General features: G+C 40.3%; 1 protein-coding gene across 6 annotated transcripts in view; it reads left to right on the top strand.

Moving 5' to 3' along the window:
- Positions 1 to 23988, top strand: part of PCED1B (PC-esterase domain containing 1B) — a 242515-nt gene that overhangs the window by 72438 nt on the left and 146089 nt on the right. Inside the window, exon 4 of one of the 6 annotated variants that reach the window (XR_006735991.1) lies at positions 20411 to 21384. The exons of the other annotated variants lie outside the window; for them this stretch is intronic. The gene's annotated coding sequence lies outside the window, so the exon portion shown is untranslated. Of the gene's footprint in view, positions 1 to 20410; positions 21385 to 23988 lie in introns of those variants that run through there. 6 annotated transcript variants of the gene reach the window in all.

Genomic DNA, 23988 nt, shown 5'->3' with positions numbered 1-23988 from the left:
AATCCCTTGTTGGATGAATAGTTTACAAATATTTTCTCCCACTCAGAAGGTTGTCTCTTCACTCTGTTGATTGTTTCCTTTGCTGTGCAGAAGCTTTTTAGTTTAATATAGTCCTAATTGTCTATTTCTGTCTCTGTTGCCTGTGCTTTTGAGGTGTTACCCATAAAATATTTGCCTAGACCAATGTCCTGAAGTGTTGTCCTTATGTTTTCTTTTGGTAGTTTTATAGTTTCAGGTCTTACTTTGAAGTTTTTAATCCATCTTAAGTTGATTTTTGTAGGTGATGGAAGATAGCGGTCCTGTTTCATTCTTTTGCATATGGATATCCAATTTTCCCAGCACTACTTATTAAAGAGGATGTCCTTCTCCCACTGTGTGTTTTTGGTGCCTTTGTCAAAAATCAGTTGTGTCTAAATACATGGATTTATTTCTGGGTTCTCTGTTCTGTTCCATTGGTCTATGTGTCTGTTTTTATACCAATATCATGCTGTTTTGGTTATTATAGCTTTGTAGTATATTTTCAAGTCAGGTAGTGTGGTACCTCCACCTTTATCCTCTTTGCTGAGAATTATTTAAATTTTTCATGCTCAATTTGTCTATTTTTGTGGTTATTGTTGCCTGTGCCTTTGGTATCTTATCCAAGAAATTACTGTCAAATCCAATGTCATGAAGCTGTTGTCATGTTTTATTCTAAAAGTTTTAAAATTTCTGGTATTACATTTAGGTTTGCCCCTGGGAAAGCCCATGTTGGAACCTTAATTCCCAGCCTGGTAATGTTGGGAAGTGAAACCTTTAAGAGGTGAGGCCCAATGCGGGGAGTGTTTGGGTCATGAGGGAATCTACCCTCGTGGGTGGCCTGGTGCTATTCTTGCAGTAATGGGTGAATTCTTGTTCTGATAAGACTAGATGAGTTTTCATGGGAATGGATTAGTTCCCACAAGAGTGGGTTGCTATGAAGCCAGGATGTCCCTCAGATTTTGCTTCTTGGCTCATGCCCACTTCCCCTTTGACTTCTGCTATATCATGATATGCAGCACTAAAACCCTCACTGCAAGCTAAGCAGATGCCTGCTTTGTGCTTCTGGGACTTTTCAGCCTACAGAACCATTAGCTAAATAAATTTTTCTTTGTAAATTACCAGTCTCTAAGCTATTTTGTCATAGCTTCATGAAATGGTCTAAGATTGTCTTTGGTCCATTTTGAGTTAACTTTTGTCTATGGTGTTAGATAAGGGTCCAACTCCATTCTTTTGTATGTGGATATCCAGTTTTCCAGAACTGTTTGTTGAAAACACTGTCATTTTCCCGTTGAATAATCTTAGCACTGTCGTTGAAAATCATTTCACCACATGTGCGAGGGATGGTTTCCGGGCTCCTGCAAGCTGTGTGCAAGGCTGCTTCAGGAACATGTGCACAGCTGCCTGCCATGGGGCTGGGGTGGGGGATGGGTAGCTGCTACTATGCTAAGAGCTGAAATAGGCAGAAATTAACCACGATTTGCCTGTCCAAGCCTTCCCCTAAAAGTTGGAAGCCTTCTACAGACTCCAGAGTTCCCAAATAGTTCGTCAGGCAGATTCTGCCAGTGTAGTTGTTGTGTAGGTGGGGAGACAGATTCCTGGTGCTTCCTGTTCTGCCATCTTCACAAAACCCTCTCTCTAATTTAACTTTTTAAAATATTTGTTGTACAATTCTTCTCTATTTTTGGGCAATTTTTCATAGTATGTGTTAATACTATAATGAACATCCTGTGTCGTACATCTAAGTAGCTTGCATTCTTCTTAAAACTTTTTTCCTAGACTGTTCATACACCTTCCAAAAGTTTGTAAGCATACCCATTTTACTGTGCCCTTATCAGCACTGGGTTTTATCATAAGAAAACACATTTGCAAATTTTTAGATGAAAAAATGGTATCTCTGTTTTCCCTCTGCTTCTTAACTGATCGTGCAGCTCGTCATTGATACCTTTCTGATGATTCAGTGTGGTCATTCTGAGCATTGAGTACTACATCCCTCTGTATCTACTTACTGTTCCCTGGGGCTAATGAGGTATATGGAGCTCTTTGTCCCTACACTGAATGGCCCCAGATGACTGGGCTTTCTCGGGCATTGGTCCTTTGACTGTAGTTTCTTCCTACAGTATCAACTTTCACATGTGACTTCTTGCTGCTTCCAATAGGACTTCAAGTCTTCTAATTCTCTATTTTTGATTCATTGTGTTTAGTGAGCATTTATTATATGCCTATAGAGAGTAAGGTTTTTATTATAGAAAGATTTTGAACTATAGAGGAATAGAAATAGTAATAAGACATAGTAAGTATCTACCCAAAAAAGGAGATAGAAATGTAAACAGCAGGAAGTCAACTAGGGAGAGGAAGAAGTGTGAAGATAGGACTGAGGATAAAAGGAAACAGCTTCACAGTTCCAAAGTGGATCTAGTATTCCTTAAAGCATGATTGTTTTAAAATTCTACCCCACGAAATTAGTATTGTATAAAATTCTTCTAGCTTGTTGGCATAGAAACCAAATAAACAAAATTAAGTTCTGTACTAAATAAGATTAAATATGCTTTGATTTGAGGTTTTGGGGAGTGCTGTGATAAGTACTCTAAACCTACTGGCACTGACTCTAGGATCTTTTTAGTTGGCTATTCAGAAGGCATTCTTGCTTCTTTCTTCAGTTCCAGCTATGTTTCTTAGAGGGGAGATTTGCTGCTGGGGTATCCAATTAAATTAAATCCTTTTGTGTAACAGTGAGAAAGGATGACAATAATATGATGTCTTTGTAACTGAACAATCTGAGTGTATTTCCTTCTGCCATCTCTTTGAGAAAGATGCTTATACAGGGGTGACTCAACTGGTTAAAATGTAAATATTACTTAATATCTTAGACATTTTATTTACATATGGCCAAAATACACATTTTGAAAACTCCACTTACATATATTACCTGAATGCCTACTATGGGCTAAGCGCTAAATATTTGGCTAACTGGAATTGTTTTGTTCAATTTTCATCTGGATCTACTCGTATCCTCTAAATCCAAATTGTGGTTTGTAATAAGATGACTTTTTTTTTTCCTGTTGGGTCTTCAGCATATAGTACAGAACCAACCTCACCAGAGGAATATCTGATTTAGCAAAACATTTATTCTATTTCCCTATAGCATATTATTTCATATAGTACTGCCTGTGATTGCAAAGATAAAACTATTTTACAACCAATAATGTGTGAAGGATGGGCAGTTTTACTAGAATTGCTTTTCATTTTTGTGCTTCAGCTTTATGAAGGTGTCACATTTTCACATATATATTTCCAAAGAGCATATGTGCATGGGGAAAACAATTCTGAGAACTAATTTGGCATGTATTCTTTTAACAACTCCAGAGAGAACGTAGATCATTTATTGTCACTTGTTTCAATAATTTTTCTACAGCGAAAGTATTCATAGGCTAAAAAGTTCCATTCTGTATTTACTTGTTCAAGTGTCTTAGATACGCTTTCAGAGTAACTCCTTGGTTTTCTATCACTACGTAAGGTTAATGGACAAAAGTTCACTATTGCAGATGTGCACCCCCAAAATCTTGCTCCTCCATTTTAAAAAGTTATTCCAGATGGTGGACTTAAGGCTATTCTTTGGAGCTGGTTATATTATGCTGTTACTTAAGAATGTCTTCAGGGGCTACTGAGGAATAATGTGCAAATTGGTCTTCTATTCAACTAAAAAGCTCAATATGTAGTATTAATTTTACTTTATATTAGTACTAATTGTGCATTTAGTGGCAAAGCAGAATCATACAGTGACAGGGGTATGTATTAGTATCATTATTATAGCATGACCTCCTTAGGTTACCTCTGAGAACTGTCCTTGCTCTCATCACAAATGATTTTGTCATTCCTCCTCCCTGGCTAAGACAATAGCATGGTTTCTAACAGCTCAAGGCTGTGTCCTTGGGTTAACCCAGCCCCCCTTAAGTTCCTGCCTGAGAAATCTCAAGGCTGCCAAAAAATTTACTGTTTCTTCCAGCCGACACCTGAAGGCTGGGCCTCTGTCTCCTAGTCTCTGTGGGAGGAAAGGAGCCTAACTGACATGGATAAGTGCCAGCGAACAAACCCGGATGGTATAATCACATTGACCAACCCCCCTACCACCCAATTAATGTAATTTTCCACTTCTGTGACTGTTTGAGCTTCACTGGTTCTCTCTCCCCACTCCCTCTTTCTCCCTTTAAAATGCGCAGTCACCTCTGGACTGACTGGAGTTGAGCTCAGTTCTATACCAAAGTCTCTTCTCTCCTACTGCAGTAATTACCACCTAAAGTCTGTTCTTTACTGCCTTTAACTAGTGTCTGGATTTGTTTTTTTCTTTAACATACCCAGCCCAAAACTTGAACTAAAACAACTGAAATATAGATGCATAGAAACTTTCAGCGGGCCTCAGACACATGTCCATAGCAATAGTCTGTGAATTAGGTATAGTTGAATGGCAACTGGCCACAGTCATGACAGTGACTTACAATCTAGTCTAGTAAAAGAATTAGAAATAATGCTCTGCTCATCTCAATATTCCTGCTGTAAAATGAAAGAATCAAAAAAGGAAGTCTTTCTGCAAACAAGTAACTAATCAAACCAAGCTGTAGTAAAATAATAATAATAATAATGATAAAAACATCTCCCTTATCAAAAGGATTAGTTTTTCTATTGGTTCTAAAATATTATTTTTTCATCTACCCATCTTGGGTTCATTGGCTGGAGCTCATGAATCACACAGATAAAAGATAGATTAATAAGAGGAAAAAAATTGGTTTTAATTAGGTACAGAGCTATATACTTACACATAGGAGTTCACAAAGAAAAGTGGCTCAAGGTAGGAGCCAGATGGTTAAGAATTAGACCTACCATTTTAGGCTGGACAAAGGAAAAAATGGTTTTGAGCTTCTGGGTGGGGAGGCAAGTTATGGGATGGTGACTGACCATAAAGAGTAGGGTAAACAAGGATTATTTAGTGGCTTCTCCATTGGTAAGAGTCCTCCTCTGTAACAGAGGGGAGACACTTTATCAAATGGAAATTTTCTTTATAGATGTAAATTTCCTTTACTGAAGGAAAACAGTCCCCTATTTTTAGAGTTCCACCTGTGTCTGTTGGTTCTCAATGGCCTTTAGCTAAAATAGTCCATATGCCAGAAAGGCATATGGCGGGGGGCAGATATTCTGGTACCCTTCTTCATGATACATTTTATCTCTGTTGAACATTCTGGGATGAGAGTGGTGGTTAGCACTGGATTTCTCTGCTGACCAACCGGGGAGATGAGGTGGGAACTGCAAAAGACATTGTGGCTTTCTCTCAAACAGTCCCTCCTTTAATGATAAGTCAAAACCAACCATGCCCCTTTACCTGGGATTGGGCCAATGAGATGTGAGGTATGTTTTCCTGGAGTTCTCAGTGCAAAGAGCCAGTTGTCTTTGGGTCGTGTACATGATCAAGGACACATATGTACCCAGTTGTGCTGGTAGCCATATCATGACAGCAAGAGCCAACCTCAGGATGGAGTTAGTGGCATCAATAGCAGTGTGGAGAAATGGAAGGAAGCTGTATTCTAGATGATATTGCTGCGCCCCGGAGTCCATCAGCCTTGAAGACTGCCCTTACTTAAAGTTACTTAAGCCAGTGAATTCCCTTAGTGTGGGGGACATTTTGAGTTGTTATTCTGTTACCAGAAACCAAAACATCTTAATTGAGACCAAAATCCCCGTGGTGTCCTGTAAAGTTTCCATCTCCACTAACAGTAGCAGAGCCCACAAGAGGGAGTCAGTGTTTTCCAGGGAAAGAAGGTGGGCCTTCTAGCTCAAAGGAGCCCCTCTGGGTAGAAACTTGAGCAGTGTCTGAGCACGTGAAAATGGTCTCCTTACACCCAGCTTGACCAGCTACCAGAGGCAACAGAAATTTTGATGAGGGAAGTGGTTGGGGAGTGGGCAAGAAGAAGTAATGTTGAAGCCAGCAAGTCTGTGAAGGCAATTAAATGTGCCAAATGTGTTTGGGTGAGGTAGAGGGGAAGACGAACATTAAAGAGAGGGAAAATGATGAAGAGCATAAAGAGGAGATCAGAGATGTCCTTTTCTGTATTCTGGAAAGGTATAAGTTACATTTGAATCACCTGTTTGATTGTTTTTAAAGATCAGCTAGAACTTAACTCTGAACCCATCTGGTCCTGGTGATTTTTTAAAGAGTAGATCTTTTAAGCTTCTTCTGGTGTCTTCTATGGCAGTTGACCAGCTACTCGGGAGGCTGAGGTGGGAGGATCACTTGAGCCCAGGAGTTCAAGACCAGCCTAGCAATATAATGAGACCCCCATATCAAAAAAAAAAGGTTGCCTTTTTTTGTAACCAAGAATATGACCAAATGTGGTAAATGTTCCAAATGTCATAAATGTTGTACGAACATGCAAAAATATAAATATTTTATACTCAATACTTTCTACTCAAAGAATATATGGTTTAATATTGTGGAGAAGGAAAATTATTTTCTCCTTCTATACCTGTTTGCTGGGACCCCTGTAACAAAAAGATTAACAAGAGAAAAGAACACAAATGTATTTGATATAAGTTTTACATGACACAGAAGCAGAAATGAAGACCCAAAGAAACAATTAAGCTGAGTATTTCCTATGTGGAAAGTCATGGAAAAATATGTTAGGACAAAGGGGATTTGAGCCGAGGGTGGTAAACTGGAGGAACCTTAGCAAGACCTGTTGGTTTGTATTCCTCTCAGCATCCCTCCTTCTTCTCATCTTCGGATATAAGGATGTCCCTTCCCTCCAGGTTTAGAGAAGGCACCTCTCACATCATGATCTTATGCCCTGTTTCAGGGGAGAAGAAAAGGTCAGAGAGTCATTCTTGTACCTGCCATTTCTCAATTTCTTCAGCTTAAAATATTCAATATGCCAAGGCGCCATACTTTGGATAGTATGTCCTGAACCCCATCATTTCAATAGTTTTACCATTTAATTTCTATTTGTCATTACTACTAATTTTTTGCCCCATTGGATACAGATGATTCAAAAAGAAGTGTATTAAAATATTAATTTTAATTTTTAATGAAGTTCTCCTTGTATTTCTAATACTTTTCTTCATATATTTAGCTGCTATGTTATCTCATGCATACTATACAATCATAAGTTGCATTTTTTATCATTCTATAATAACTTATCTTTAACTTCATTGGTGCTTTTAAAGTCTGCCTTATCTGCTATTAATATTAATTGCTGCTTTCTCTCTGTTTATGATATCTCTTTGTCCATCCCTTTATTTTTTTACTCTTTTTAAAAAATCACCTTGTTTTAAGCATTAAAAAATCAGAACATTACTGGGGTTTGTTAATTAATCCAACTTGCCAGTCTCTGTTTTACCACAGAAAAGTTAGCCCATTCATATTATATATAACAACTATTTTGTTAATCCTAACTTATTTAATGTTTACTCTTGGTCTTTGTTTTTCTTCTTTATTCTTTATTTTTCCTGGTTTGTTCAAGTTGCTCTCCATTCCCCAGTTTTCTTGTTAATTGGATGTTCCATCGAACTCTTCCATTCCACTGGGGGTTACCTTCCCTTTCTCATCACGCACAAGCTTCTGGACTATCATATGAAATCCACATGCTATTTCCTCCCAACCAAATCACTCTTTTCTCACTATTCGCACCAATAAATGAGGCCTTTGAATACCTTTACTTCTCCCTTCTTCCTACCACGTTACCTTTAAAATGTTTTTACAGAGCAGAATCTATTTTACTTCCAAATGCCTAAGCTTTGCTGATGTGGAGTAATACTTTGGGTTCCAGGCCATTATTACATTTCCCTTGCAGTAAATTCTTCTTGCTAAAGACTTACTTATTTAATTGTTATACTATACAATCTCATTTCATTAGCATCTATTGGCTAATACTGTTTAGCTATACTTATTGCAAGATATGCTGCTTCCCATTTTTATTCTTCCTCTTCATCTTCTACTCTAATCTGATTTCTCTAAGATGGAATAGGAAGATGAAATTTTCTCTGAATTCCTGCACAGCCACAAATATATTCATTCTTTTTCTTCTAAGAAATGAATAATAATATCTTCCCCCTGGGTATAAAATTCTTGGGGTGTAGTTGTTTTTTCTCTGATATTATTAATTTTTATTAGGTTCCTGACTTGTAGATAACAGAGTCCTATATCAGTCTGCTGCTGCTGCTGCTGCTGCTTCATATATATTATATGTATACACACATATGTATATATTTGCTCTGTCTCTAAATTTATAAGATTTTTCTTTATCCTTAGGGTTCCGAAATTTTTCTAGAGTATGTCTAAGTGTGTGGATCTTGATAATACATCTCCATCTGCTGATTCATAGAAATCTAATTTGTAATTAAATTTGCCCCTCCACAATCTGTACTTCTATGTTTTTCTAATATTTACATGTCAGTCTCTTGGATGTGTCTTCCAAGTCCCTTATCTTTTTGCTCATGATTTCTACCTCTTTGAATTTTCATTCTTTATTTTGAAATACTTCTGATTGATCTTCCAGGCCACTAATTTGAACCCTACTAATTATCCTCTTCAATTCACCCACACACTTGTTTAGTTTAAAAATCATGGGTTGCTTTTTATTTTATTTATTTATTTATTATTTTTTGGTCATCATTCAGATCTTTTCTGGTTGTTTTGGTTTTCATTTTGGGTGTTTTTTTTAAGTATTATACCATTAAGTTCATTTTTATTTTTTTCCAGTGCAAGCTGAAGCCTCTCTCCCCTAGCCTTTCTGTCTTGCAAGGAGCTCTTGCTGTGAAGGTTATGTTATTTTGTCCTCCTTCCAGCTGCTTGATAGCCTTCGGCCATTGATTCTCTAGATCAGTGCTTCCCAAACTTTAATGTGGATATCAATTACCTGGGGATCTTTTTAAACTCTAGATTCAAACTCAGAAGATCTGGAGTATGGCCTGAATGTCTGCATTTCTAACGGACCCTAACAGGTGTTGTAAATATTGCTAGTCCATGGACTATGCTTCCAGCTATTCAAACTTTAGTATACATCAAAACTACCTGGAGCGTATGTTAAAACAAATTGCTGGCCCTACTCCTAGAGTTTCTGATTCAGTGGGTCTGGGATGGTGCCTTAAAATTTGCATTTCTAACAAATTCCCAGGTGATGCTAATGTTGCTGGTCTGTGACCCACACTTTGAGATCCACTACCCTACCTAGATGGAACTCAGGTTCAGTTGCTGGGGCACTTTATGTACAGACACTCTAGCCAGTGGTAAGAGCAAGTTGGTTCTGCCGGGTAGGTAGGTGGTGTTCAACAAGTTCAGCAGGTTGCAGGCACCTTTCCAGAACATGAGAAGGAAGCTTCTCTCCATCCTGGTGGTCTCTTTGGCTGCAAAGGCTAATGGCCTTTCAGCCTCATGGATGAGCAGACTTGGCCCAGTTGTTCAACTTTCGCATAGAACCAACGACACCAGCATGCCTCCCAGGGACATCTACATGTGCTAGTGTGATTTCTCTCCCCTCAAAGGTCTACAAATCTCTTCAGGGCCAATCTGATACTAGTCTTCAGGGCTCTCTGCAGCTGGTCTCCAGACTCTGATGCAAACTAGAAACCAGAAGTTCTGTGCCACCTGGCAGATTTCTGTGTCTGACAGAGCTCAGCCTGCTCTGATCCTCCAGGCTCAGCCTGGCTGTCAGCTGCAAGAACCACTCAGCTCAGGAGACAGAGCAGCAGCTGGATTGGCATGGTACACGAGGGATGAGGAACACTATCTTCCAAACTCCTCTAATGTTTAGGAGGAGAAAAGCTGAAACTAGAACAGTCTGGAAGATCCTATGGAAGATGACATGGTAAGCCTTGAAGAATGGGTAAACTTAGGACCGGGAAAGGGAGGGGTATTCCAGGCAAGTAGGTACAGTTTATCTTAAGACATAAAAGCAGGAAAGCTATGTGGTGATTATCCTGAATGGAATTTCTGGGAGTCGTGGCGTATAAAACTGGTTGAATAAAATGTGATCCTTACCAAGGAACTCCATGAGTGCTAGACTGGTAAATTTTAAATTTGATCATGACTGTAGTAGAAAGCAAGGTGAAATAGCATGAACTTTGTGGTTTACAGTGAAAGAGCATGAACTTTTGACCTGGGTATAAATCTCAATTCCGCACTTCCTGGTTTTGTGAACTTGAGCAGACTCTGACCCCAGTTCTATAAAATGGAGGTAGCAATGCATTCCTCCAGAGCTCTTGTTAGGGGATCATGTCTCTGAAAGATAAGGACTGGCACAGGACTAAACCTCACTCCTCCCTTTCCTGGTGGTATTGAGGAACGACATGTCCCCTGAGATCACACTCAGATCAGCTGCCCAGAGGAAACAGAAATGTGGCTGGGGAAAGGAAAGGGATTAAGAAGGTGACAAGGAGAAACAATTTTGAAACAGACAAGGCTGAGAGAAGGTACCAACATGTATTTGTGTTTGTGGGGGCAGTTTTTTGGGTGACAAATTTGGCCATCCTGCCAAAGAAAATGTACTATCACTAATTTTAGGATGAGTGTTGTTAATCTCTGAGGTACCAGAAGAAAAATAAGAAATCTTATCTTTTAAAGATCTTTTTTAAAAAAGACCATTAAGTGCCTCACAAATACTTCTCAGGTTTTTCATATGTTTCAAAACCCTGAGGAAACCATCTGTGGAAAATGCAGTGGACACATTGAAAAATATTCTTATGGAGACAAATTAAAATAAATATATATGCAAAAGTATCTAGCATAATGACCAGCAAACAAAACAAGCTCCATAAACGTTAGGGGAATCCAGTCAAGACCTTTAACCCAAGTTTAATCCAAAGTACCATCCAGACTTCCACTTCCTCTGCATTCTCAGTCAGCTGCTCTTTGGTGAGCTCCACCCTCTGGTGTTGGCATGCCTCGGACCCTCTTGCTCTTACAGCCTCATCTTTTCCAGCATTTACCTTTTTCAGAGGCTTGGCTAATTTGAATTAATGTGACAATTTTATAAAAGGATAAAAAAATTGTGTATACATTTTTGCACATCTGGGATTTCATTTTTTTTTTTTTAATTAAAGTGTCTCCCTGTCCTTCCTGCCTCATAGCATGGGGGTTAAGTGCATAACCTCTGAGGTCAGAGAGATGCAGGTTGAAATCCTGGGCCTGCCACTGACAAACTATTAACTTGAGCAAATGACTTAGCATCAATGAACATTAGTTTCTTCATCTGTAAAATGGGAATTAAAATTACTCCATACTTTAAATGAGATAATGTAAGTAAAGACATGGCAAGGTATCTGATGCATAGTAAGCCTCGATAAATAATGCTTATTATTGTTACGTATAGTATTTATAACTATAATGACTGTATACCACATTTATATATCTAGATACTATATCAATTATAATTATTTTTAAATACCCTTATAACATCCCTCCTCAAATTTCTCTAATTCTGCATTTTTGATGTTTAATATAGGAAATTGAATCGTAAATTGTGAAAAAATTTAATTGTTAGTAGAGTAGAATATTTACAGTTAACATATGGCTTTAGCTTAGAAATATAATCTTAGAAATTTAATTAGATTTTTTTTTTTACATTACATTATCCTAGATGCGAAGTGGCCAAATGCCCATAATATCTGGACAACAAAAACAAGTTCAGTGTAAAAGTATTTATTCACTCTTGGGCCCTCATATTTATTTGAGTTGGTAAATCAATATTAACTTGTATAGTATCTTTATATCCATGAATTAAATTAGTCCAAGGCTTTTCCCCAAAAAAGTCAAACCTCATCATTAATTTTATGTGATCATTGTCTAGAATATTGCAATGATTTCTAGCAATCATGTCATAGAAATTTCTAATGTATAGAAATCCCATTTTGGAATTCAGAAACCTATCTGTTTTGCTCCTTCTAATATTGGTATGTCCTAGCTAAAAAATTCTTTAAATAATGTTATTGCTCAGTACTTTTCCTTCTTAAAAAGTGGCTGGAGGCCGGGCGCAGTGGCTCAAACCTGTGATCCTAGCACTCTGGGAAGCCAAGGTGGAAAGATTGCTTGAGCTCAGGAGTTTGAGACCAGCCTGAGCAAGGGTGAGACCCCGTCTCTACTAAAAACAGAAAAATGAGCCAGGTATGCTGGCATGTGCCTGTAGTCCCAGCTACTCGGGAAGCTGAGGCAGGATGATCGCTTGAGCCCAAGAATGTGAGTTTGCAGTGAGCTATGATGATGCCACTCCACTCTAGCCAGGGTGATAGAGCGAGACCCTTTCTCAAAAAAAAAAAAAAAAGTCAAAGCTGTCTCCAATGTGGATAGCAAGAAGATACAATTGTAGCTGAGGAAAGGAAGAAGTGGGGGCGAGAAAACAAAGAGACCCAGCCCCTTGGCATGAGCTGAGCAGTCCCAGGTGAAGTGTCAGCTGGGAAGTCCAGATGCCTAGAGCGGGAGTGAGCAGCTGAGGCAGAGTTTGCATCCTGGCTATGGAGGAGAGGACAGAGGATGCCACCTAGTTACAAGCTGCCTGACAAAGACAAACACTTGTCTGGGGGCAAGTGAGGAAAGGCCACAAAGGGATGACTCACCCCAAGCCCTGCAAGCACTGATGGGTGGTACCCACCTAAATGATGCACTGAAGAGAATTAATTATATTGTATGCAGAGGCTAACGTTGTTAGGTCTTGTTTTATCATTGGAAAAACAGGAGAAAACCATTTCCTTATGTGAGAGAGCATTTGGCTGACAGCTGGTGTACAATCACCCTATCCTCACTGGGGTTCCCCTCACCCCCTGTTAAACTCTTATGTGCCCCTTGATGTACCTGGAGGCTTCTGCTTTGTGACTGATTGGGGACAGGAGTTTGGTCGGGGAGCGTGTGCCAAAGGAGAGAGGAGAGATGAGGATTGCGGCACCTGTGCCCCGACTGATGTCTTAGTCCAGCCTGGCGGTGGGGCAGGGGTGGCAACTAGAAACTGGGGGAATGGTCCCAAAAGAATGTTTGAGATTCTGGCAAAGGAGTCAGCACCAGATACTGACAGGTCTGTTTTCATGGGAGACTTTAAGGTCCTGGAAGAGGGTCAAGGCCAGAATCTGGGGGAATAGAAAGGACTCCAGATGCGATCAGATCAGGGCCTGAATGACCAAGTGCAGTGGGGACTAAGAGAAAGGACCTTTCTCCTCTCTTCTGCACAAAACCCAAGAATCTAGCACCTCAGGCATGGACACTGGCATCCTCATCTCAGACAGGGGTGCTTAGCAGTGGTGGGAAATCAAATGACAGATAGGCAAAGACGTCGGTGAGTGCAGCCAGACGGGAACATGGTGGATGCCCTGTGACTGCGTTTGACAGACTGGTATGTGGGCAAATGGGAAGCACCCACCCTTGGGGAGTCCCCAGCATACATAAGGACACTTTGAGGGAGGGAGGCAGTGCTAGGTTACTCCTTGAGAAGATGGAGTTCTGCCATAGGATATCCCATGGGCTAGTGAGGCCAGATAACATCGGGTTTATGCTTTCAAACAATGGAACAGCAACAGCTAGATATCCCATATTGCTCTTGCTACCATTTCAAAAAATAAAGAAAAAAACATAGAAAATGGGGAAGAGACCTCAAATGTACCAGTGTCATGAATTGAACGTAAGATAGACTGTCTTCATACTGAATGTAAAAAATGCATGTTGTTTGCAAGAGCCCCTGCGGCAACTATCATTTTTCATTTTGAAAAATTAAAAAGGGTTAATTATATGAATTTGTATCTAGATGATACAAATTACAGAGGGAGGCATTGCCATAATTTGCTTTAATTTGCTTTGTAAAATGCCCAATTATGTCCTATGAGGTTGCAACCACAATTTGAACCCTAACAACTAATCTCTACCTCTGCTTCTGATCTTCTAAGTCTCTGAGAGGCTCACACAAGACTTTCTGTGCCAATGTTATTTAGTTTCAATCAAGAAAACTAATATGCAGTTTTAATTGGGGAGATCTGTTCTTAAAGATGACACAAGGGACCATCAAAGCTCCACAGACATCTGGGAATGCTAGCCGAGGGAGAGATTTTCATAAGACTTTATTATCGAATGCAAGATTTGCACTGATACAATAATTCGTCATCTCAAAGTCTGCTTCTGTATTCTTTAAATTCAAAACCTCAATTAATTGGAAGTATGGATCATTCTCATGAAATATTTCTGGTTAATCAACCTTCTTTTTCAAAAAAGCAGTATTTTGTCAGCATCTTTCTAAATACTTTACAAGTCAACTGCTTTGTTTTAAGAGGTACAGTTCCACTGTGACATAACTAATATTGTATTGACAATTACAGACTTCACCATGCCTCTACTTCATAATCCTGAACATCATTTCTAATTTTTCCAGTACCAAACACATTCTTTTCATTCATTTATTTACTCATCAGTCCATTTGACAAACGTTGACTGAACACCCGCTCTGTGCCAGGAACTCTTCTAGAGACTGAGAGTACTGCAGAGAGCAAAACAGATCAAAATCTCTTCCTCCATTGATATTAAATTCTAGTGCAACATTATATGTATAATAAATAAGACGTTGGGCATATCCTAGCAGTTGATTTTTGATTAATCACTGAGGTTAGCTAGTTTATTTGATACTTTCTCCTGACATATATACATACACATATATATGCACATATTAGATAATATATATTTCTAATTGATTTACATCATGGTTCCAGGGAGTTAGGTTCTGGTTAGTGGAGGTATTTTCAACTGTGTCATAAGCCCAAAAAAACATGTATATTAGGAAGAATGCTGGATTTCTAAATTCTTTCAAATGCAGAACTTTTTTTTCTCAGTCTTATCTACTCTACTGAAAAAAAAAAAAAAAAAAAGCAAAACAGCTCAAAGTTTTGTCAGTGCTAAAGAGAGGACCACACATCATTACCAGACATCACAGCCCTTCTGCCATCCCAATCCTGCCACAAGAAACATCCTGTAATTTCCCTTCTTCAAAATCAGAACTAAATCCAACAAGATCAGTACGGAACTGGATGCTAATAATAGTCCACTCCCACTGCTAATGGAAAGGCTGAAGGCTTCGAAATCTTTCAAAGAACAGTTTGATGTAATTTTGAAGTCACAAATAGTTCTATTTCTCAAAGCAGGCATTTTTCAGAGGACAGAGCCTGTATGAAGTCCTAAAACTGAAGAGAGCCAGTGAAACTTGAAGATGGTCCAGAACAAAGCATCTGAAATGACTGAGAGCCTGAGAGATCCTCCCAGTGAAGAAGTGCTGGAGGAACCAGATTGTTTTTTATCTGACTTGGTTCGATAAGAAAGAGAGAGAGGACTTAGAGGAATTCAAAAGTGTTTAGCAGTGAGCCACTGCAAGCAATGGACCTGTAGTACTGAGAGAGCTAGAGTTACAATACCATGTGCAGTGCTTTATACCTGTTATCTTTTATAAAGCCTTTCAGTAACTCAGGAAGCAGATATTATTGCTGTCATTCCCATTGCACGGTTGAGGAAAACTGAAGGTTAAGTAACTTTCACAAGGACACACAGATAGTAATGGCAGAGGTGGAACTTGAACCCAGGCTGGCTCCAGAGTCCCAGCTCTTAGTCACCACACCCTATTGCCTTAGAACAGAAACGTCTAGTTCTGCACGTAAGGAGGTAAAAAATGAGGACATATAAACGAGCAAGATTTTGCTACTCATCACTCTAGAGATTAAAAATGCAAATGGAGTATCTTATTGAGATGGATGGGGTTTAGTTCTGCCTGAAAGCTAAAAGCTAAATGAGAATGGTTTTTTGGGGGATCTCTTTCTGGTAATGATTAAAAGGATGATTTTTACTCTTTATACCCTTTGGGAAAGAGGTGACATAAAATATCTTGATTAAATAACATATCTGATATCTTGGGAGTGTTAGCTACCCAATTAGGAAGTGAACTTCTGCCAATTAGGGAAAAGTAGAGCACCTATGATTCAGGTACTCTAAAATGATAATAGGTAAGCATTCATGTTGTAGTGGTTCTGCACAGGTAAAGAAGTGGACAGAATGTACATAGAAAACTTCTGAACTGTCTCTTGCTTTCTAGAGATGGAATTCCTAAATATATTTTGCTTTAATGGCTGATAGATAAGTACTTCTAGAAAAATAGTAGAAACCTTTTAAGAAATCTAAGATGACAATGTGCTAGTGTTTCCTAAAACGTGCTCTGTGGAACACTTGTAGATGATACACCTCAAAAATGGATCCCATAGTCAAAATAAGGATTCACAAGTATCATCATATTGAAGTCTCTGAGAAGTCTAGCAATAAGGAAATTGATTTAATTTGGGTTAACCAATACTTTCCAAATATATTGGCTACAGAATCATTTCTTTTTTTTTTTTTTTAACACTTATACACCACCCATTGAACTAGTATTTTACTGAACACACTACAGTGGATTGTTTAAAACTCACATCCTATTGTTTTTCAGTACTTGAAATTACAAACTGCTTATATTTATTGCATATTCTTGCTCAGCGATCTCAGAATGTGTACCACATGAGGACAGGGACTCATCTGTATACAGACTTCCCTCATTGGTGAATATTTTTATATTTTAACAGCCTTTGCTTCCCTAAGCATCCGGATTACTACGGGATCTCTGATAATGACTCCTAAGAAAACAAGGGCACCCTGCACGCCCTCAGCACAATGCTGGGCAGTGGGGATATTATATGAATAGAACAGATATGGTTCCTACTGAGGCAGAGCTGATACTTAAATGAGGGAAATGGACCATCAGTAATTAAATAAGCAATGAGAGAAAACATTTTTCATTGTAAATTTATGAATTAATGAATGATATTCAGCTCAATGCCCTGTGTGCTTTAGGGTGTGAGCTGCACCCTGCATGCTTTCTCTCTGGCTATTTGCAAGAGTCCGGCTGCAGACAGTGGTGTGAGCATAAGCAACCAGCTGGGGGCAGGGAGCAGTTTGATTGATGGCGTTTGCAGATTTCCATGATGCAAATACTCCCACCAGGTTGGATTTCAAGCTACCAAGGTGATGCCAAGTAGCTTCCTGGAAATTTAACCATCTGCTCTTGGGAGCTGCTGCCAGCTGCCCCAGCAACACCGCTGGTTCTGGGCCTTCAAGCAAGTTCAGCCAACATTCTTCTCTTCACAGACTTTTGGATTTCATAAGCTAAGAAAATGAATTTTTAAAAATTAGAGAAAGACTAACTTTCTACAATCTTGTTTTCTTTCTCTTTCTCCCTTCTCCCTCCCTCATTCCTTTCTTCCTTTGCCAAGCAGTGACATGAAAAAACAAATGACAATCTACAATTACCCTCATTTTATGAAATAAAGGATATTTTAATACCAAAAAAGTGGGAATGACAAAATTTCAGAATAAAGAACAGTCCTTTAAATTTAATCAATCTAGATCTATGAAAATTTTATTACCTTACTTTTCTAATTTTATTATGCACTAGGGAAAATTTGATGTATCATTAGAATGTTTTTGGCTACAAGAAAACCTGGCAGTGGCTGAAATAACCTGGGTTTATTTTTCTCACATATCAAGAAGTCTAGAAGGTGGTGGTTGCTGGCAGTAGTCCAGCCATGCAGTGATGCTATGAGACTCCTACCTTTTCCCTAGCTCTCCTTTCTACCAGCTTTAGCTTGTAGACTTTCTTTCTCCTGCTTGTAGCCTTGTAGTCACAAGATGCTACTTCACCTCCAAGCAGAAGAAAGGGGCAAAAAGCTTTAATAGGGGTTGAATTGTGTCCCCCAAAATGATATATTGATGTCCTAACCCCACGTACCTATGAATATGAAATAGGGTCTTTGCAGATTTAACTCATTAAGATGAGGTCATATTGAACTAGCGTGGGCCCTAATCCAATAACTGATGTCCTTATAAGAAGAGAAAACAGAGAGAGACACAAGAGGAGAATGCTATGTCAAAGCACAGACACGCACAGAGGGAAGACAGCCCTGTGAAGACCGAGGCACATATTCAAGTGAGGAAGCTGCAAGCCAAGGACTGCCGAGCGTTGCTGGTGTAGGAGAGGAAAACCCATCTTAGGTTCTCAAGTTGGACCCTGTGTATTAGATTGACAGAAAACAGATTAACAAGAGAAAAATGAACAGAAGTTTATTAATACATGCATTGCACATACACACAGGAGTATTCAGTGAGGAGTAACTCAAAGGGGTGGTTGGAATTTACATAACATTTAGCAAAGAACAATCATTTTGTAGAGAAGTGACAAGGCACAGGGAAATGACTTTGGGATTCTAGGGACAGCAAATTGTAGGAAAGCAAATACCTGAAGAAACTAATGGTAGATAAGGGCTTAGTCAGTAAGGTTTGTTTTTGTAGATTCCTCTGGATGACACCTTGTCTCCAGTGACAAGGTTGTTCCCTTACTGGTACAGGAAGTGGGAGGGAACACTCCCACGAAGGGAATTATGTTCTGTTTTCAGGTAGATGGGAGGAGATCAGAGACCTCATCCTATCTTCTTTTTCTCAGCTGCCTTCAGCTCAAAATAATCCATAGGCTAGAGTGGCATATTTTAGAGTGGCATCATCCAAACCCCTTCACTGGCAACCATCAGAAGCTAGGAAGAGGCAAGAAATGATTTTTCCCCTACAGCTTTCAGAGGGAACGGCCTTGCCATCACCTTATTTCAGACTTAAGGCCTTCAGAACTGTGGGATGATAAATTTCTGTAGCTGTAAGTCACCCACTTTGTCCTACTTCATTATGGCAGCCCAAGGAAACTAGCACAAGTCTCTTCATCACAAAATTTTGTCTTTATGTAGGACATCTCCCACTGACGCCCCTCTATAGCCTGTTGGCCAGAACAAGGTCAAATGCCCAAACTGAGACCAGCCAATGGACAAGGGGAAGGAATTGCCATGATTGGTTAGGCCTATCCTGCAGTAGGGGATCATATCCTTGGGACCAACGATCTCCCCCACCAGCTGAACACACTGGAAGAAGGAAGAATGTCCCCTGGGGAGGCAAGGGACAGTGACTGCCCCACTTGAAGAGGGACCGTCGCACTGCTCTGTGCGCCACACTTTAGGCATGCTGCCCTATTCACAGTGTTTGAGATTCATCTCACAACAGATCTTTACCTTCTTCTGAGAAGTACTCGGGAATGTAGGTAAGGGATCCAGGGAGATGGTGCCAGGGGAAGGAGTTAGAAATGCTGAGGGTATCTGAGAGGTAGTGTTCACAGGGAGAGACCATGACAGCTCATCTAAAACCGAGAGACAGAAGGTAAATTTAGTAAAAATGAAATATCAGGAAACTAGAAATCTCAGGAAGGAGAAAAGGCAGGTGAAATGATCCAGTACTGATGAAAATCCCCCATCCCTACTTCACAGGAATTAACTCAGTTTTGAAAACAGAGTGAGAGAGAGACACAGGAATGTTTTTAACTGCAGGCAGCAATGTATAGTAAGATGTGTTTTTAATCTTTAATCGGTGAATACGTAAATGGTTAAACCCAGCACTAAATAAGTACACCAATGTTTTTAAATATATATTTTCACAGCTAAGATGGGGACTAAACATGCTAATGAATTCAGCACGGAGGGCCAGAGGCAGTGGGGAGAACATTCATCTCCCAGGCAACTCCCCACTCTGTGAGTTCTGGAATACTTAAACATTAAATTGGCCTCATTGAAGGCAAATGGGAACTACAGTTTCATCATAGGGAGGCCAAGTCTTGCGCTTGATGGGTTAGAGGAAAGTCATGCTCCCACTGGGGTCTTGTTCTCCATGCCGGCCCAGGCCTGGCTGCCACCTTTTCCAGCCAGGCCTCTCTTTTGTCCTGCTGCTCCAAGAACAGGGTTTTAATTGGCCAACTGATCTACCTGCATCTTCCTGACTGCACCAAGCTCTTTGACCCATGGCTGCTTTATTCCCACTGCTTGCCCTGCCTGGGAGTACCTTGGAGTCCCCTCTGTTCCCCAGACATACATCTGTCATCATACCATGACATTTTGTGGCATTGTTTCAAATTATATGTCTGATCTCCCGTTTTACTAAGGACTAAGGGGACAGCGGCTGTGCCTCAGTTATCTTTCACAATCGGGGTCTATTAAATGTTGGATGAATAAATAATTAAAGGCTAATCCCAAGGGGAACCTGTCATAAATTCCTCGGCTGGAACCCACAGGGGCTGATGCTGTCCCACCCAAAAGCCCTGTAGAGTATGAACCCAGGAAAGGGTTGGCCACGGGTCTTCCTGGCCTGTGGGGAGGCAGGGGCATGCTGTGATCCAAAGACAAATATCCCTGGCTCTAATGTAATCTACCTCCATGACCTTCTGTGCTTAGGTGTAGCCATCTCCCTTTCTAATATGTCAATTCTGCTTCTCTTGGAAATTGAAAGGAATTTGAGCCATTTCTTCAGTAGTTCCAGGACAAAACTGCTTCTCAGACTTCAGGACTTCCTTTTCTCAGTGTGCACCCGAATATTCAGCAGTTAGAGCTGCGAGTGGCAGAGACTGACAGATGCCGACACAAGAGGGAAGCTCTCATCCATCACCCCGACTGAAATGGGAACCGCAGCTGCAGCCCTCCGGTTCCCTGTGGTGCTAGAGCAGCAGAGGAAGGCGGCTTGAATGAGTGTGAAAAGACATATAGAGAACCACTGGAAACATGTTCATTTCACTGGGTCTCCCTGGAAACAGACGTGTGGCTGGTAACATGGACTTTTTTCAACCCTGGTTACACAATTGTTGGATTTAGGTGCCAGACTCATGTTGCTTCTCACTGCAAAATGCCTCCACATTGCGTTTTGCCCTAATCAATCTGCTGCTGATTAGGTCACTGTGAACTTTCGCTCTGTGTCTACTCAAAATACAAGAAATACGTGGGGACAACCTCCTCCTGTCTTGAGACCTCCCATTGTTCTTCACGATGCATCTAGCTTTACTGTGCTTTTTCGGTTTTTCTACCTTGCATTTTGATTGTTTTGATCTTCTTTTTTGCTTCCACTTTATTGCTCGTTTTATTGGTTCCTACCCAGAGTCTGTGACCCTGAGAAGTTATCTAGGCAGAACAGCATGCATTGTGTTTTTAGACTTTCTGACACAGAGTAGCCAGGACCCCATGGTGTGAACTGGAACAAGGTGTCCCTTCCTCAGAGCAGATGCAGCCCCACACCAGGGTGCATGGCGTGGTGAGCGGAGGGCAGACTGATTTCAGCTCCAACTCTGCTGTGCACTCTTGTGCCATGAATAACCTGCTCAACTGGATAGTGTAGCCCTGTTTAGAAAAAAGCCCATAATCTTGCTTAAGTGAATCATTACAGCAACCATTATTCTCATGATGAAAGTGTTCTCCTTTAAAGTCCATTTAATAAATGAGTGATGTTGGACACACACATCTCTTTGTATTTTATTATTTCAAAATATTAAGGCGGCACAAATGTTTTAGGCTACATGGATCACTTTTGTAATGCTTGAGTCCTGCTTACAGGTGTGCCCATCACCCAAGTAGTGTTCATTGTACCCGTTAGGTAGGGTTTTGCCCTAAGCCCGGTTGATTTCCACTGAGTGCTTTGCTCAATTTTCAGTAGTTTACAGGTCCTTAAACACCACTGGAGGCTACACTAGTGGCTGCCAGTAACATCAAATCCAAAACACCATGGACTTACTTGCAAAGCCTTATTAGCACTTTTAGCATAGCACCATGGACTTATTAGCACTTCTTAGCACTATATCACCCTCTCACATCTGTCTTCTTTTCAGCAAATGGTTAATGAACATTGACTGGGAGCCAAACTCGTGAAGCCCATCTTCTGCCCCTTTCTGGCTGGGCATTTCCACTTCCTCTAACCCTATGACAAAATGTGCATCCTTGAAACTTTCAAGCAGAAGGCTCCAGGGATGTTTTGCAAGCCCTGGGCATAAATTCTGTTACTCCAGGCCTGAGATCCACAGAAGAGCTCCTCCCACCCTGCCCTTCTCCTCGGCCCCATAGACCCACCTCGATGCGATACGATACACTTGGGCACTGCTTAAAATGCACAAATTAGTTCAGTATCATTTATACCTAGAAGGGATCTCTAGGTATGAACTCTGCACAGAAGAATGATAATACTGTATTCACATAGTATTTTATTATTTAGAAAATACTTTCACATGCATTAGCTCATGTAATCCTGAGTTGGAATTATCATCCAAAAAGCAAAAAGCATGAACTCAGACTGGTAAATCCAGTTATCCTTCAGGCTGTCTTCTCCCTCGTTGTGCTGGTGGGTTCATAAGAGAGAACAAGTGAGAGCCTGCCCCAATGCGGCCCCAGTTTCTGAGCTTTAGTCTCCAAAATGGGTAAGACCTCACCCCAGTTCCATCTGTTCTGATCCACTTCCTCCTCACCCTGATCTCCAGCCTTTGGGCTCCAGGCCTGCACTCTGGCCCCCTGTTCAAGGCCTTTCTTCCTTCCAGCTCCCGGCAGGCTAAGGACAAAGTGATTTCTCTCAATTCCCTCGTACTGGAGACACAAGGTCCTTTATGCCTACACCAGTTTGAGAGGGAAACTCTCTTTATATTCAGCTATCCAAATCCCAAGTGTGGGATACCTGTGATGCATTCATACAGAATCTTTATCCTTTTCAAACAACAACAGGACCACTAACTAATGCATACTGCTCTCTGCGTGGCAGGCATAGCACCCTGTGCTTTCTCCATGTTATCTCATTTTATCTTCACAACAGACACGCAAGGCTGCTGTGAATATGCCCATTTACAAAGGAGGCAGAATTGAAGCAACTTTTATCAAGAAAACCCCATTGACCCTGAGCTGTTTTCAGACTTTCTTCACTCCTTTATCTTCTGCCAGCTTCACAATTCCATACATTTGATTAAATTCCTCAGAGACACACAATTTTTACTTAAAATCCTTAGGTTTCTTACTAATTCTATACCCCAGCATCAGCATTCAGCAGTTCTTCTGCAAGATCTCAGAAGACCACCTCTCCCAAGTCCTTACCTTGACCTTGCCCAGGCAAAAGTTAGTATATTCACGACCCAATGCATTCACTTTACTCTCATCCTAGGCAAACTGGAAGAAGCCATGTTTCCACTACCACCAGGAAGAACAAATATTGGACACAGGCCTGCCTCTTTCCACCCAGGACTAGCAAATATTCATCATCTGGTCTTTGCCCTAAAGCATATGTCAGCCTGGATTGCACACTAGAATCCCCTGGGAGCTTTCATAAAGTTGGACATCTAAGCTCCCTGCCCCTGTGGGACTAAAAGAGAGTCTCTGGGGGTGGGGCCTGGGCACAATAATTTTGTTTTGTTTTGTTTTTGACCTAGTGATTCTAATGAGAACCACTGCCCACCTCTCTCTTTGCCAATCCGTGTTCATTATCATTTTCTAGAGCTGGCTTAGAACTCATTTTCTCCAGATACTATATGGAACATCTAGCATGGCACCTGCCACAGAAACGATTATTTTCTCTCCTTACATCCTTATTAGCTCTTGCCCAATAGAATGCCAATTTATTTTGTCTCCTTTATATGTCCAGTGCACCCGATATCACTGTGAAATATCTATACATTGTTCTAGAATTATTATTTTCTTATTTCATATAGATCTGGTTTGCTTTGACTATCACAAAGATGGCGGCTGTGCTTTGTAAGTTTTCCCTCTTCCCATAGTGCCAGCAAAGAGCTTCTAAACCACAATAAGCAGTATGTTGATTACAAGTAGAATCTACTCTTTTTGCTTTCACTTTCCTTTGATAGGAAAGTCAATTAAATAAGCTGTTTAGAGGGCTGAAATATGTAGCCTGGAAAAACTACAGAGATGTTCAGAAAGCAAAGTGAACTTGTATATACTGCAGACTGATTAGCTCTATCCAAGTGGGTACTCCTTTAGATATGAGATCATTCAAATGTTAAATGATTTCATTTAAAACTTTCCTTTGGGAAAAGTCACTTGGAGTGTTCACTT

Source organism: Lemur catta, chromosome 6 (assembly GCF_020740605.2).
Source record: "Lemur catta isolate mLemCat1 chromosome 6, mLemCat1.pri, whole genome shotgun sequence".
NCBI lineage: Eukaryota > Metazoa > Chordata > Mammalia > Primates > Lemuridae > Lemur > Lemur catta.
Note: the sequence above shows the minus strand (reverse complement) of the source record. Positions and strands in the feature narration are given on the sequence as shown.